The sequence below is a fragment of the Puma concolor genome, chromosome C2 (assembly GCF_028749965.1).
Source record: "Puma concolor isolate L17-30 chromosome C2, mPumCon1.1.hap2, whole genome shotgun sequence".
NCBI lineage: Eukaryota > Metazoa > Chordata > Mammalia > Carnivora > Felidae > Puma > Puma concolor.
Window position 1 is genome coordinate 10,278,259 of NC_141675.1, and position 12,029 is coordinate 10,290,287.

At 40.4% G+C, this 12,029-nt stretch overlaps 1 protein-coding gene across 2 annotated transcripts in view; it reads left to right on the plus strand.

Annotated features, from left to right (window-relative positions):
- ACKR2 (atypical chemokine receptor 2) overlaps positions 1-12,029 on the plus strand; it is a 52,645-nt gene continuing 40,616 nt past the window's right edge. The window contains exons 1-2 of one of the 2 annotated variants that reach the window (XR_015255999.1): positions 1-2,183; positions 2,721-8,754. The gene's annotated coding sequence lies outside the window, so the exon portion shown is untranslated. Of the gene's footprint in view, positions 2,184-2,720; positions 8,755-12,029 lie in introns of those variants that run through there. The other variant, XM_086720571.1, reaches the window with a different exon arrangement.

Sequence of the window (12,029 nt, forward strand, 5' to 3'; positions counted from 1 at the left end):
AAAAAAACAAAACTGACCTAGTAACCTTGGCCTGTTGCCTAATGCAGTATGGCTGATGAGAGGGAAATCCCTTGCAGTGAGATGGCTGAGTGTTAAGTGTACTACACAGGTTGTGATTTTTCTAGAAATTGCGGGGGGGGAGGGGGTGGCTGTTAAACAGTTTTAAAAGATCTATCGCCACTTCTGGTGAATTTGTTCTTACAGTCAGTGGGATCTGGAATCCTTGAGATCCATGGGCTACAGTGAGTGAGTTGTCTCTGGCCTCCCCCTTACCTGCAAGTATTTTGTACCAGAAGGAAGCAGAACCACATGCAGCTACCCAAACAGCCTGTGCTACACCAACACATGTGCTCACTGCCTACCATTGCCATACACTTGACATATCCACGTCTCTGATCATTAAAGCAGCTCTATCATGTAAATATTATTATCCCCATTTTATACGTGAGGAACCTGGGGATCAACATAATTAAGTAATTTTCATGGGTTTCCATTGAGGCAGAGGCAGGATTTGAACCCAGTCCTGTTTAGCTCATGTTTCTGCAATGCTTCGTTGCCGTTCAGTGCATTTTTTTGCCCTCCCTATGCTTATTCTCTGTCTCCTCTTCTGTTTCCCTTTCAGAATCCTTATCAATCACAAGGGTTTTTTGAAATATAAAAATGTGTGTATATATTATATGTACATATATATTCACAACACATGTACTTTTATATCTATATACCCATATAGATGTATATATTTATAGACAGATATAAATAGATATATAGATGTATATAACATTAAATGAGGAAAGATATACCCCTCAAATGTTAATGGTTGTTTTATCTGAGTAGTAGAATAATTTGTGATTTTCATTTTTTCTTTGTGTTTTTGTGTCTTTCTCAAACTAGTATTATTGTCATCAGGAAACAGTTTTTTAAATCTTTCACATCCTTTCAAATTCATATGCTACTACCTTTGTGAGTAAAATCTTTCCTGATCTCCACACTAATGCTACTTTCTCTTTTGAAACAGACTCTCTTTCCCCAGCACTTTTTTTTGTAACATTAGTTATTTATTTTGAGAGAGAGAGGGAGGGGGAGTTGCAGAGAGAGAGGAGAGAGAAAACCTCAGGCAGGCTCAAAACTGCCAGCGCAGAACTCAGTGCGGGGCTCAGACCCATGAACTGTGAGCCCATGACCTGAACTGAAATCAAGAGTACGATGCTTAACCGGCAAGAGCCACCCAGGCGCCACTCCCCAGCACTTTTATTGTCTTGGGTCATTTCCAGCATTTTGCTTTGTATTCTGTGTAACCACAGGTCCCCAGGTCCCACAAATTGATAGAGGAAAGGAGTCGGGGAGGCGCAGCTAATGATAAAAAAGGTAACGGAATAGCTGTTGCTCCATTAGGAAAGCTAGAATCTTCCTGCTGTATCCACTATATCCCAGACTTTTTGGTCTCATCCCCTCCCTGTGGTCCTGGCCATGTCTCTTCCACATTGCTGTTCCTATGACCTGAGTCAGCCATGATGCTCACTCTGTGTGTGATGCTGTCCCCTCTCCTTCACTTGGTACCAAGCTAGGCCCCATTATTCCATCAGCCTCACACCATCTAGGCTGTACCTCTACCCTTCATCACTTTGCTGAAGTGGGACCATCTCCCACCCAGGTTGTACCTTTTAAAAGTTATTCTCCTTCCCCTCATTTTCTTAATCTCTGATATAACCTATTGCACGATGACTCATGTTTTCCGGCTCCTTAATACATCCCCTCCCCAGCCTCCTTGCCTAGAAGAACTTGCCCTGAGATTAGGTTGGGAGCCAGAGAAATCTGGCCCAATCCTTCCCTCTCCTTAGGGGCCCCAGATGGAAGGGTGCACAACCACTCTCTTGTCTGGGAGATCGAGCTGTGATTTTGTTCTATAATTTATTCTAGTGTCTGTCTCCTGGGTGGCTTGTTTGCTTTCATCTCACCAGTCATTCCCTTTCCAGGAAGGCCTGTCTGCAGCAACCAGAACTGGAAGCCTGATGGCCCGCTTGACATGCCCTGTGCTTGGGTAGACAAGCAGAAGCAACCCTGCTTGGGCTGTCATCAGTCCACCGTGTCCTCTTCTAAGCCTCTCCATTAACTTCTTGGACAGGAGCTGAGGACCAGTCAACTTTGTACACTCTGCACTCTGAAGCAGCTCTTAACATAGGATGGTAAGAGCTCCATAAACTTTTGCAGAAGGAATTACTGAAATCTATTGAATTTTGTGCTCTGCTTTTCTTTCTTAACATTATTGCAGCAAACAAATAAAGATGATTAGTCCCACTTTGTTCTATACTAAGTATATCACACTTATTCTAATCCCATGACTTATTTGAGTTTTAAAACATTGAGATATAATTCATATACTGTAAAATTCACCCCTTTAAAGTTTACAGTTTAGTGGTTTGTTTTTTTTTTAATGTTTATTCATTTATTTTTAAGGGGCGAGAAAGAGAGAGACACAGCTCAGGGAGGGGTAGAGAGAGGGAGACACAGAGTCCAAAGCAGACTCCAGGCTCAGAGCTGTCAGCACAGAGCCCGACGCAGGGCTCGAACTCACAAACCATGAGATCATGACCTGAGCCGGAGCCAATGCTTAGCTGACTGAGCCACCCAGGTGCCCCTGGCATCCTTTAACTATCACTCCCTCTTGCCCTCTCTACCCCAGAACCCTCCAGTGACTATCAATCTACCTTCTTTCTCTATAGATTTGCCTGTTCTGGACATTTCATAAAAATGGAATCATGTGACACGGACTTTTGTATCTGGTTTCTTTCACTTAGCATAATGTTTTCAGGGTTCATACATGTAGCATGTATATGTGTTTCATCAATTTTTGATGGCTAAATAATACTCTGCTGCATGGATATTTCACATTTTTGTTTAGCCATTCATCAATTGATGAACATTTGGATTGTTTCTGCTTTTTGGCTGTTATGAATAGTTTTATTTATTTAACATATACATGTTTTTTTTCTCGAGACCTAATGATTTCAATTTTGGGGGTATATATGCCTTGGTGGATCATATGGTAACTCTATGTTTAACTTTTTAAGGAACTGCCAAATTGTTTTCTAAAGTAGCTGCATCATTTTACATTCCAGAAGCAATGTATGAGGGTTCCAGTTTCTCCACATCTTTACAAACGTGTTATTGTCCATCTTTTTATTATAACTATCCCAGTGGATATGAAGTGGTATCTCATTGTGGTTTTGATTTGCATTTCCCTGATGGCTAATAACGTTGAGTTTCTTTTCATGTGTGCATTGGCCATTTGATATTTTGGTAGAACAGTAGAACATCCTCCAGACTGCTACAAAGGGCCTATGTAATCTATTGGCCAGTGAGAAACAGGGCATGTGGTCTGTCCAGTATGCCTTGGGGTGTGGCCCAATAGCCCTTGCCTGAGGTGGCACTGGGGACAGTCCTTGTCAGCAGCTGTGGGTTGGAATATTTTAAAGGCAAATGTAATCTTTTTACTATTTCCCAAATACTTCCGGGACCTCTGTGTCCTGGTTTACAGTGGACCTATTATACTGCATCACATGGAGTCCACATTTCCTCCAGCAGAAGGCCCCTGCCCAGGCTAGTGCACCTGCTCCATGCTCGCCTGGCAGTGTGGGTGGGGAGTGAGTGGACGCGGGCCATACTTGGACAGCTGCGTCAGGTTTAGTGCATACACCCCAGTTATCTTTCCATAGGTCTGCTCCCCACAGGGCTCTATTTCACATAGCTCAGCTTCCTTTGTGCCTTTGCAGGACCCATGTTGTCAACGCTTTTCATGCTGCCCAGCTGTCAGTAGCCAAATTGGTGAGCATGGGTTCATGCATCAACACAATCCATAATGCCCTCAACTCTGCCCAGTGACTACTTTGTCTAGTTCCTACTTTAAAACAAAGTACATTGGGTCTAGTTGGATGGCAGAGGAATGCCAAATTGGCAGGTTTCCCTGGCAACTGCCATCAGTATACCCTGTGTCCTCTGAAGGCAAGCCTACCCTTTTCTTTACTTAGCGGAGGGGACACATAATGACAGCCACTTCTGGAAGTTGGGCTGGATTGACATAAGTGACCAGCCCTAGTAATGAGTGCAGTTCATGAGACAGCAGGCTGGTATTGAAGTGCTCCTCTGCAGTAAGTAAGTGTGCCATTTCTGGAAGGTGCTTACCTGGGCACAGGCACTCTTAGGTTTGTGGAACATGTCCTAAATCCATCCTCCTATTGGCAGAGAGATTCGTATCACCACAGGCAGTTCAGCAGTCAGTCTTTCCCTGTGTGCAGTGCAAGATAGACAGCTAATAGTTGTTTCTCGATGGGACTATACCTTGTTTCTTTTCAATTTCTTGAGGCTTGTTGTATGGCCTAACATGGTCTGTCCATGTTAGAATGCTCCATGTGCACTTGAGAAGAATGTGAATTCTGTTGTCATTGAGTGGAGTGTTCTACTTATCTGAGTTTCCAGTTACTCACTTTTCACCTGATAAAACACTGGTCATCCTTTGAGTTCCAGGTCCAAAGGATCTTCTCGGTCAGGCCTTCCTTAATACATCTCACCACTTAAAACATACAGTTTCCTTGTTTGAACTTCCATCACTCATAACTGTGGTATATGGATAGGCCAACACCATAATGGTGTTATAAATTCCATCAAAAGTCAGTCTTTCTGTACTCGGATGTTACGGGTTTCTTTTGTGCAGGGACCATGTCTTAACTCTATCTCCAGATCCCTGAAAACTTAACTTTTTTTTTCCAAGAATTAAATTTTTTTTCTTCTAAAGAAACGGAGGCAATAAATCATAAAAATATCCTTGAAAAAAGTCTTTGAAAATAACTTTTCATCTCTTCCAGGGGAGGAAAATCCATCACCTGGTTAGCACCAGGTGGTATCAGTAGTTGATTGATGTTTTTCTTTTTTTTTTCTTGATTTTTTAAAATTTACATCCAAGTTAGTTAGCATATAGTGCAACATTGATTTCAGGAGTAGATTCCTTAATGCCCCTTAGCCATTTAACCCATCCCCCCTCTCACAACCCCTCCAGTAGCCCTCTGTTTGTTCTCCACATTTAAGAGTCTCTTATGTTTTGACCTTTCCCTGTTTTAATATTATTTTTGCTTCCCATCACTTACGTTCGTGTGTTTTGTATCTTAAAGTCCTCATCTGAGTGAAGTCATATATTTGTCTTTCTCTGACTGACTAATTTCGTTTAACATAATACCCTCTAATTCCAGCCACATAGTTGCAAATGGCAAGATTTCATTCTTTTTGATTGCCGAGTATACTCCATTGTATATATATATATATACCACATCTTCTTTATCCATTCATCCATCGATGGACATTGGGCTCTTTCCATACTTTGGCTATTGTTGATAGTGCTGCTAGAAACATTGGGGTACGGGTGCCCCTCTGAAACAGCATACCTGTATTCCTTGGGTAAATACTTAGTAGTGCAATTGCTAAGTCATAGGATAGTTCTATTTTTAATTTTTTGAGGAACCTCCATACTGTTTCCCAGAGTGGCTGCACTAGCTAGCATTCCCACCAGCAGTACTAAAGAGATCCTCTTTCTCTGCATCCTCACCAACATCTGTTGTTGTCTGAGTTGTTAATTTTAGCCATTCTGACAGGTGTGAGGTGATATCTCATTGTGGTTTTGATTTGTATTTCCCTGATGATGAGTTATGTTGAGCCTTTTTTCATGTGTTGGTTGGCCATCTAGCTGTCTTCCTTGGAGATACTTATCCATTTCTTCACTGGATTATTTGTTTTGGGGTGTTGAGTTTGATAAGTTCCTTATAGATTTTGGATACTAACCCTTTAACTGATACGTCTGTTGCAAGTATCTTCTCCCATTCCGTCCGTTGCCTTTTAGTTTTGCTGATTGTTTCCTTGGCTGTGCAGAAGTTTTATTTTGATGAGGTCCCAATAGTTCATTTTTGCTTTTGTTTCCCTTGCCTCTGGAGACGTGTTTAGTAAGAAGTTGCTGTGGCCAAGGTCAAAGAGGTTTTTGCCTGTTCTCTTCTCGAGTATTTTGATGGCTTCCTGTCTTACATTTAGGGCTTTCATCCATTTTGAGTTTATTTTTGTGTATGGTGTAAGAAAGTGGTCCAATTATATTTTTCTGCATGTCACTGTCCAGTTTTCCCAGCACCACTTGCTGAAGAAACTGTCTTTATTCCATTGGATATTCTTTCCTGCTTTGTCAAAGATTAGTTAGCCATATGTTTGTGGGTCCGTTTCTGGGTTCTCTATTCTGCTCCACTGATCTGTGTGGGAGATACAGGAGAGAAGCATCAAAGGAAAAGACTTCAAATTGGAAGGGCTGGAGAAGATGCAAGGCCTTAGGACATGTTTACACAGCTGAACGTGGCTGTGGCTCCTAAGGAACACCTAGAGCCATTAACATTGTCCAGAGCCAGATCCTCCTTCACACCTGACCCTTCCTAGTGTTATAGAAACCAATTAACTTGAAATTCAACCTTGAAAAGCCAAACCATTAGATTGATTAACACACTTGCTTAGCTGATTTTATGCACATAGTCTTTAGCAATTATCCTAATAAAAAGAAGCTTCATTCTGGAGTTGGGGCCTCATTCCCACTCGAGTATGAGGACCTTCACTTAACTGCACTTTGTTTGCGGATTCATCTTTTGCGACTCTGGCCATACTCCCTGCAACAGATCTGAGTATTTTTGTGCCAGTACCATACTGTCTTGATGATTACAGCTTTGTAATACAGCTTGAAGTTCGGGATCTTGATGCCTCCAGCTTTGGTTTTCTTTTTCAAGATTGCTTTGGCTATTTGGGGTCTTTTCTGGTTCCATACAAATTTCAGGATTGTTTGTTCTAGCTCTGTGAAGAATGCTGGTGTTATTTTGATAGGGATTGCATTGAATATGTAGATTGCTTTGGGTAGTATCAACATTTTAACAATATTTGTTCTTCCTATCCAGGAGCATGGAATCTTTTTCCATTTGTGTGTGTGTGTGTGTGTGTGTGTGTGTGTGTGTGTGTCTTCTTCAATTTCTTTCCTAAGCTTTCTATAGTTGTCAGTGTATAGATTTTTCACTTCTTTGGTTAGATTTATTCCTAGGTATTTTATGGTTTTTATGCAATTATAAATGGGATTGATTCCTTGATTTCTCTTTCTGTTGCTTCATTATTGGTGTATAGGAATGCAACTGATTTCTGTGCATTGATTTTATATCATGCGACTTTGCTGAATTCATGGATCAGTTCTAGCAGTTTTTTTTGGTGGAATCTTTTGGGTTTTCCATATAGAGTATCATGTCATCTGAGAAGAGTGAAAGCTTGACCTCCTCCTGGCTGATTTGGATGCCTTTTATTTCTTTGTGTTGTCTGATTGCTGAGGCTAAGACTTCCAATACTATGTTGAATAACGGTGGTGAGAGTGGACATCTCTGTCTTGTTCCTGACCTCAGGGGGAAAGCTCTCAGCTTTTCCCCATTGAGGATGATATTAGCGTTGGGTCTTTCATATATGGCTTTTATGATCTCGAGGTATGAACCTTCTATCCCTACTTTCTTGAGGGTTTTTATCAAGAAAGGATGCTGTATTTTGTCAAATACTTTCTCTGCATCTATTGAGAGGATCATGTGGTTCTTGTCCTTCCTTTTATTAATGTGATGTATCACCTTGATTGACTTGCAGGTATTGAACCAGCTCTGCATCCCAGGTATAAATCCCACTTGGCGTGGTGAATAATTTTTTTAATGTATTGTTGGATCCAGTTGGCTAACATCTTGTTGAGGATTTTTGCATTCATGTTCATTAGGGAAATTTGTCTATAGTTCTCCTTTTTAGTGGGGTCTTTGTCTGGTTTTTGAACCAAGGTAATGCTGGCTTCATAGAAAGAGTTTGAAAGTTCTCCTTTCATTTTTATTTTTTGGAACAGCTTCAAGAGACTACATGTTAACTCTTGTTTAAATGTTTGGTAGAATTCCCCTGGAAAGTCATCTGGCCATGGACTCTTGTTTTTTGGGAGATTTTTGATTACTAATTCAATTTCTTTACTGGTTATGGGTCTGTTCAAATTTTCTATTTCTTCCTGTTTCAGTTTTGGTTGTTTATATGTTTCTAGGAATTTGTCCATTTCTTCCAGATTACCTATTCTATTGCTGTATAATTGTTCATAATATTCTCTTATTATTGTTTGTATTTCTGCTGTGTTGGTTGTGATCTCTCCTCTTTCATTCTTGATTTTATTTGTCTGGGTCCCTTCCTTTTTCTTTTTGATCAAACTGGCTAGTGGTTTATCAATTTTGTTAATTCTTTCAAAGAACCAGCTTCTGGTTTCATTGATCTGTTCTACTTTTTTTTTTTTTTTGTTTCAATAGCACGATTTCTGCTCTGATCTTTATTATTTTCTGTCTTCTGCTGGTTTGGGATCTTATTTGCTGTTCTTTTTCCAGCTCTTTAACGCATAAGGTTAGGTTGTGTATCTGAAACCTTTCTTCCTTCTTTAGGAAGGCCTGGATTGGTATATATTTCCCTCTTATGACTGCCTTTGCTGCATCCCAGAGGTTTTGGGCTGTGGCGTTATCATTTTTATTGGCTTCCATGTGCTTTTTAACTTCCTCTTTAACTCTTGGTTAGCCCATTCATTCTTTAGTAGGATGTTATTTAGTCTCCAAGTATTTGTTATCTTTCCAAATTTTTTCTTGTGGTTGATTTTGAGTTTCATAGCTTTGTGGTCTGGAAATATGCACAGTATATCTTGATCTTTTTGTTCTTGTTGAGGGCTGATTTTTTCTCAGTATATGATGTATTGGAGAACATTCCATGTGCACTGGAGAAGAATGTGTATTCCACTGCTTTAGGATGAAATGTGCTGAATATTTCTGTTAAGTCCATTTGGTCCAGTGTGTCATTCATAGCCATTGTTTCCTTATTGATTTTCTGTTTAGATGATCTGTCCATTTCCGTAAGTGGGGTGTTGAAGTCCCCTACAATGATGGTATTATTATCAATGAGTTTCTTTATGTTTGTGATTAATTGATTTATATATTTGGGTATTTGCACATTTGGAGCATAAATGTTTACAATTGTTAGGTCTCCTTGGTGGATAGACCCCTTAATTATGATATAATAGCCTTCTTCATCTCTTGTTACAGTCTTTATTTTAAAGTCTAGATTGTCTGATATAAGCGTGGCTACTCCAGCTTTCTTTTGTCGACCATTAGCATGATAGATGGTTCTCCATCCCCTTACTTTCAATCTGAAGGTGTCTTTAGGTGTTAAGTGGGGTCTCTTGTAAACAGCATATAGATGGATCTTGTTTTCTTATCCATTCTGTTGCCCTATGTTTTTTTATTGGAGCATTTAGTCTATTGATGTGTAGAGTGAGTACTGAAGGATATGAATTTATTGCCATTATGTTGCTTGTAGAGTTGGAGTTTCTGGTGGTGTTCTCTGGTCCTTTCTAGTCCTTGTTGCTTTTGGGTTTTTTGTTTGTTTGTTTGTTTGTTTGTTTGTTTTTGTCTTTTCTCCCCTCAGAGAGTCCCCCTTAAAATTTGTTGCAGGGCTGGTTTAGTGGTCACAAACTCCTTTAATTTTTTTGTCTGGGAAATTTTTAATCTCTCCTTCTATTTTGAATGACAGCCTTGCTGGATCAAGAATTCTTGGCTGCATATTTTTTCCAATTCAGTACATTGAATATATCCTGCCACTCCTTTCTGGCCTGCCAAGTTTCTGTGGATAGGTCTGTTGCAAACCTGATCTGTCTTCCATTGTAGGTAAGGACTTTTTTTCTCTTGCTGCTTTCTTGATTCTTTCCTTACCTGAGTATTTTGTGAATTTGACTATGATATGCCTTGTTGATGGTCAGTTTTTGTTGAATCTAATGGGAGTCTTCTGTGCTTTCTGGATTTTGATGTCAGTGTCTTTCCCCAGGTTAGGAAAGTTTTCTACTATGATTTGCTCACATAACTCTTCTACCCCTTTCTCTCTCTCTTCATCTTCTGGGACCCCTATGATTCTGATGTTGTTCCTTTTTAATGAGTCGCTGATTTCTCTAATTCTTAAATTGTGCTCTTTTGTCTTAGTCTTCCTCTTTTTTCTGTCCTATTATTCTCCATAAGTTTGTCCTCTATATTGCTGATTCGCTGGTCTGCCTCATCCATTCTTGCCACCGTGACATCCATTCAAGATTGCAGCTCAGTTATAGCATTTTTTATTTCATCTTGACTAGTTTTACTTCTTTTATCTCTGCAGAAAGGGATTCTAATCTATTTTCAGCCCCAGCTAGTATTCTTATTATCATGATTCTAAATTCTGGTTCAGACATCTTGCTTGTATCTGTGTTGATTAAGTCCCTGGCTGTCATTTCTTCCTGCTCTGTCTTTTGGGGTGAATTCCTTTGTTTCATCATTTTGAAGGAAGAAAAGGAACTAATAAGCTAAAAAAAAATTAAAATTATAAAATTAAAAACAACACAAATAAATCAAAACATATCAAATAAATTATGCTAGATCATAGGTGCATTTTGGTCTGGTTGTTGAAAGGAGCTTAATAGATTAAAGAAAAAAGGGGAAAGAAAAAAAAGGAAAACGTTTGAAAATTAGAAAAAAAATGAATGCAATGAAATAGAATAAAATGAAATGATGGAAGTAAAATAGAATTTGAAAAATTTACAAAAAAGTAAAAAATATAGTAGAAAAAAATTAAATAAAAATATTTTTAGTAAAAATTGAAAATAAAAATAAAATTTTTCTCTTTCTGTATTCAAGAAAAAGAAAAAGAAAAAAAATTGAATGGACCAGCAAACAGACTGAAATACAAGTGAAATTACATCATTTTCCCCTAGAAGTCAAACTCCGAAGAATTTTATAGTCCGTAAACTAAGGAGGTGGAGAGACTTGTGGTGTTCCTGAAGTGTGAGGTTGGTCCACTTGGGTGGGGCTTCATGTAATGGCTCTGTTCTCCACGAGATGGCGCTCCTTAGCTTACTGGGGTAGATTGTTGTGGCGCTTTTAGGTGTGTATGCGTGTGCATGGGAGGGGTGAAAATGGTGTAATCCAGCTATCCAGTCTCTAGTATTGGAACTCTGTTCTCCCTGATCAGCAATCTTGCACCCATCCTTTGTCTCCGGTTTCTGTCCACTTCGTGCTTTTATACTGTCTGTGACCAAGCCGTCAGGTTGTGAGGCAGCACCTCCCTCCTGGGTCTTATCTCAGATGCGGTGGTGTTTCCCAACCTCTCACTTCTGAGGGACTGCGGCTTTGACCCGCTTAGACCTTCTGAGGGAAGGTCTCACTGAGCAATGGCTGAGTGCTGGCCACACCCAGGAACGTTCGCTGGACCTTGCTGTTGCCGATGCACAGAGACTGAGTTCTGATGCAAGCCCACCCCAGAAAAAGTTCACGCAGTTGTGTTGCAGCAGCATTTCAGGGATTATGGTAAGTCACAACACACATCTGGCACCAGGCTTCCCCCTTAATGTCCTTGTTCCAGTACCAGTGAATGTGATTGTTCTCTGGGGTCTGCTGGGACCTTTGGCTGTGGGGAGGCTGCACAGCCTCTACCAAATGTCCTCCCAGCAGGGGAACCACCTCTCTAAAGGACCCCCGGACCTCACTCTCTGCTCTTGAGGATTTGCCCTTGCCATCAGAGCACTACCAGGTATCTAGCTGTGGAGTTTCAGACTCTGTGCTCCCCCTGTTTATAGAGTCTTAATGGAATTTAAACCCTCTCCTTTCTTCTTTCTCCCTTTCTTGTTCAGTTCCTGTAGCTGTTTCCACTTTTCCACTTTCTTTCCAGGTGCTTTTGGGGGGGGGGTGCTTTTTCCATACTCTCCCCCACCTCTGTCCTCTCTTTGCAAGCAAAAACAGCTCCCTGCCCTCCAAGGCTTCTCTCTCCCCTGGTTCACCTCTCTGCACTGTGTACTTGCTGAGTTCTATATTTCAGGTTGTGCAGATTGTTGTGTTAATCCTCAGATCAGTTTTCTAGGTGTGCAGGATGGTTTAGTGTTGATCTGGCTGTATTTCATGGACGTGAGA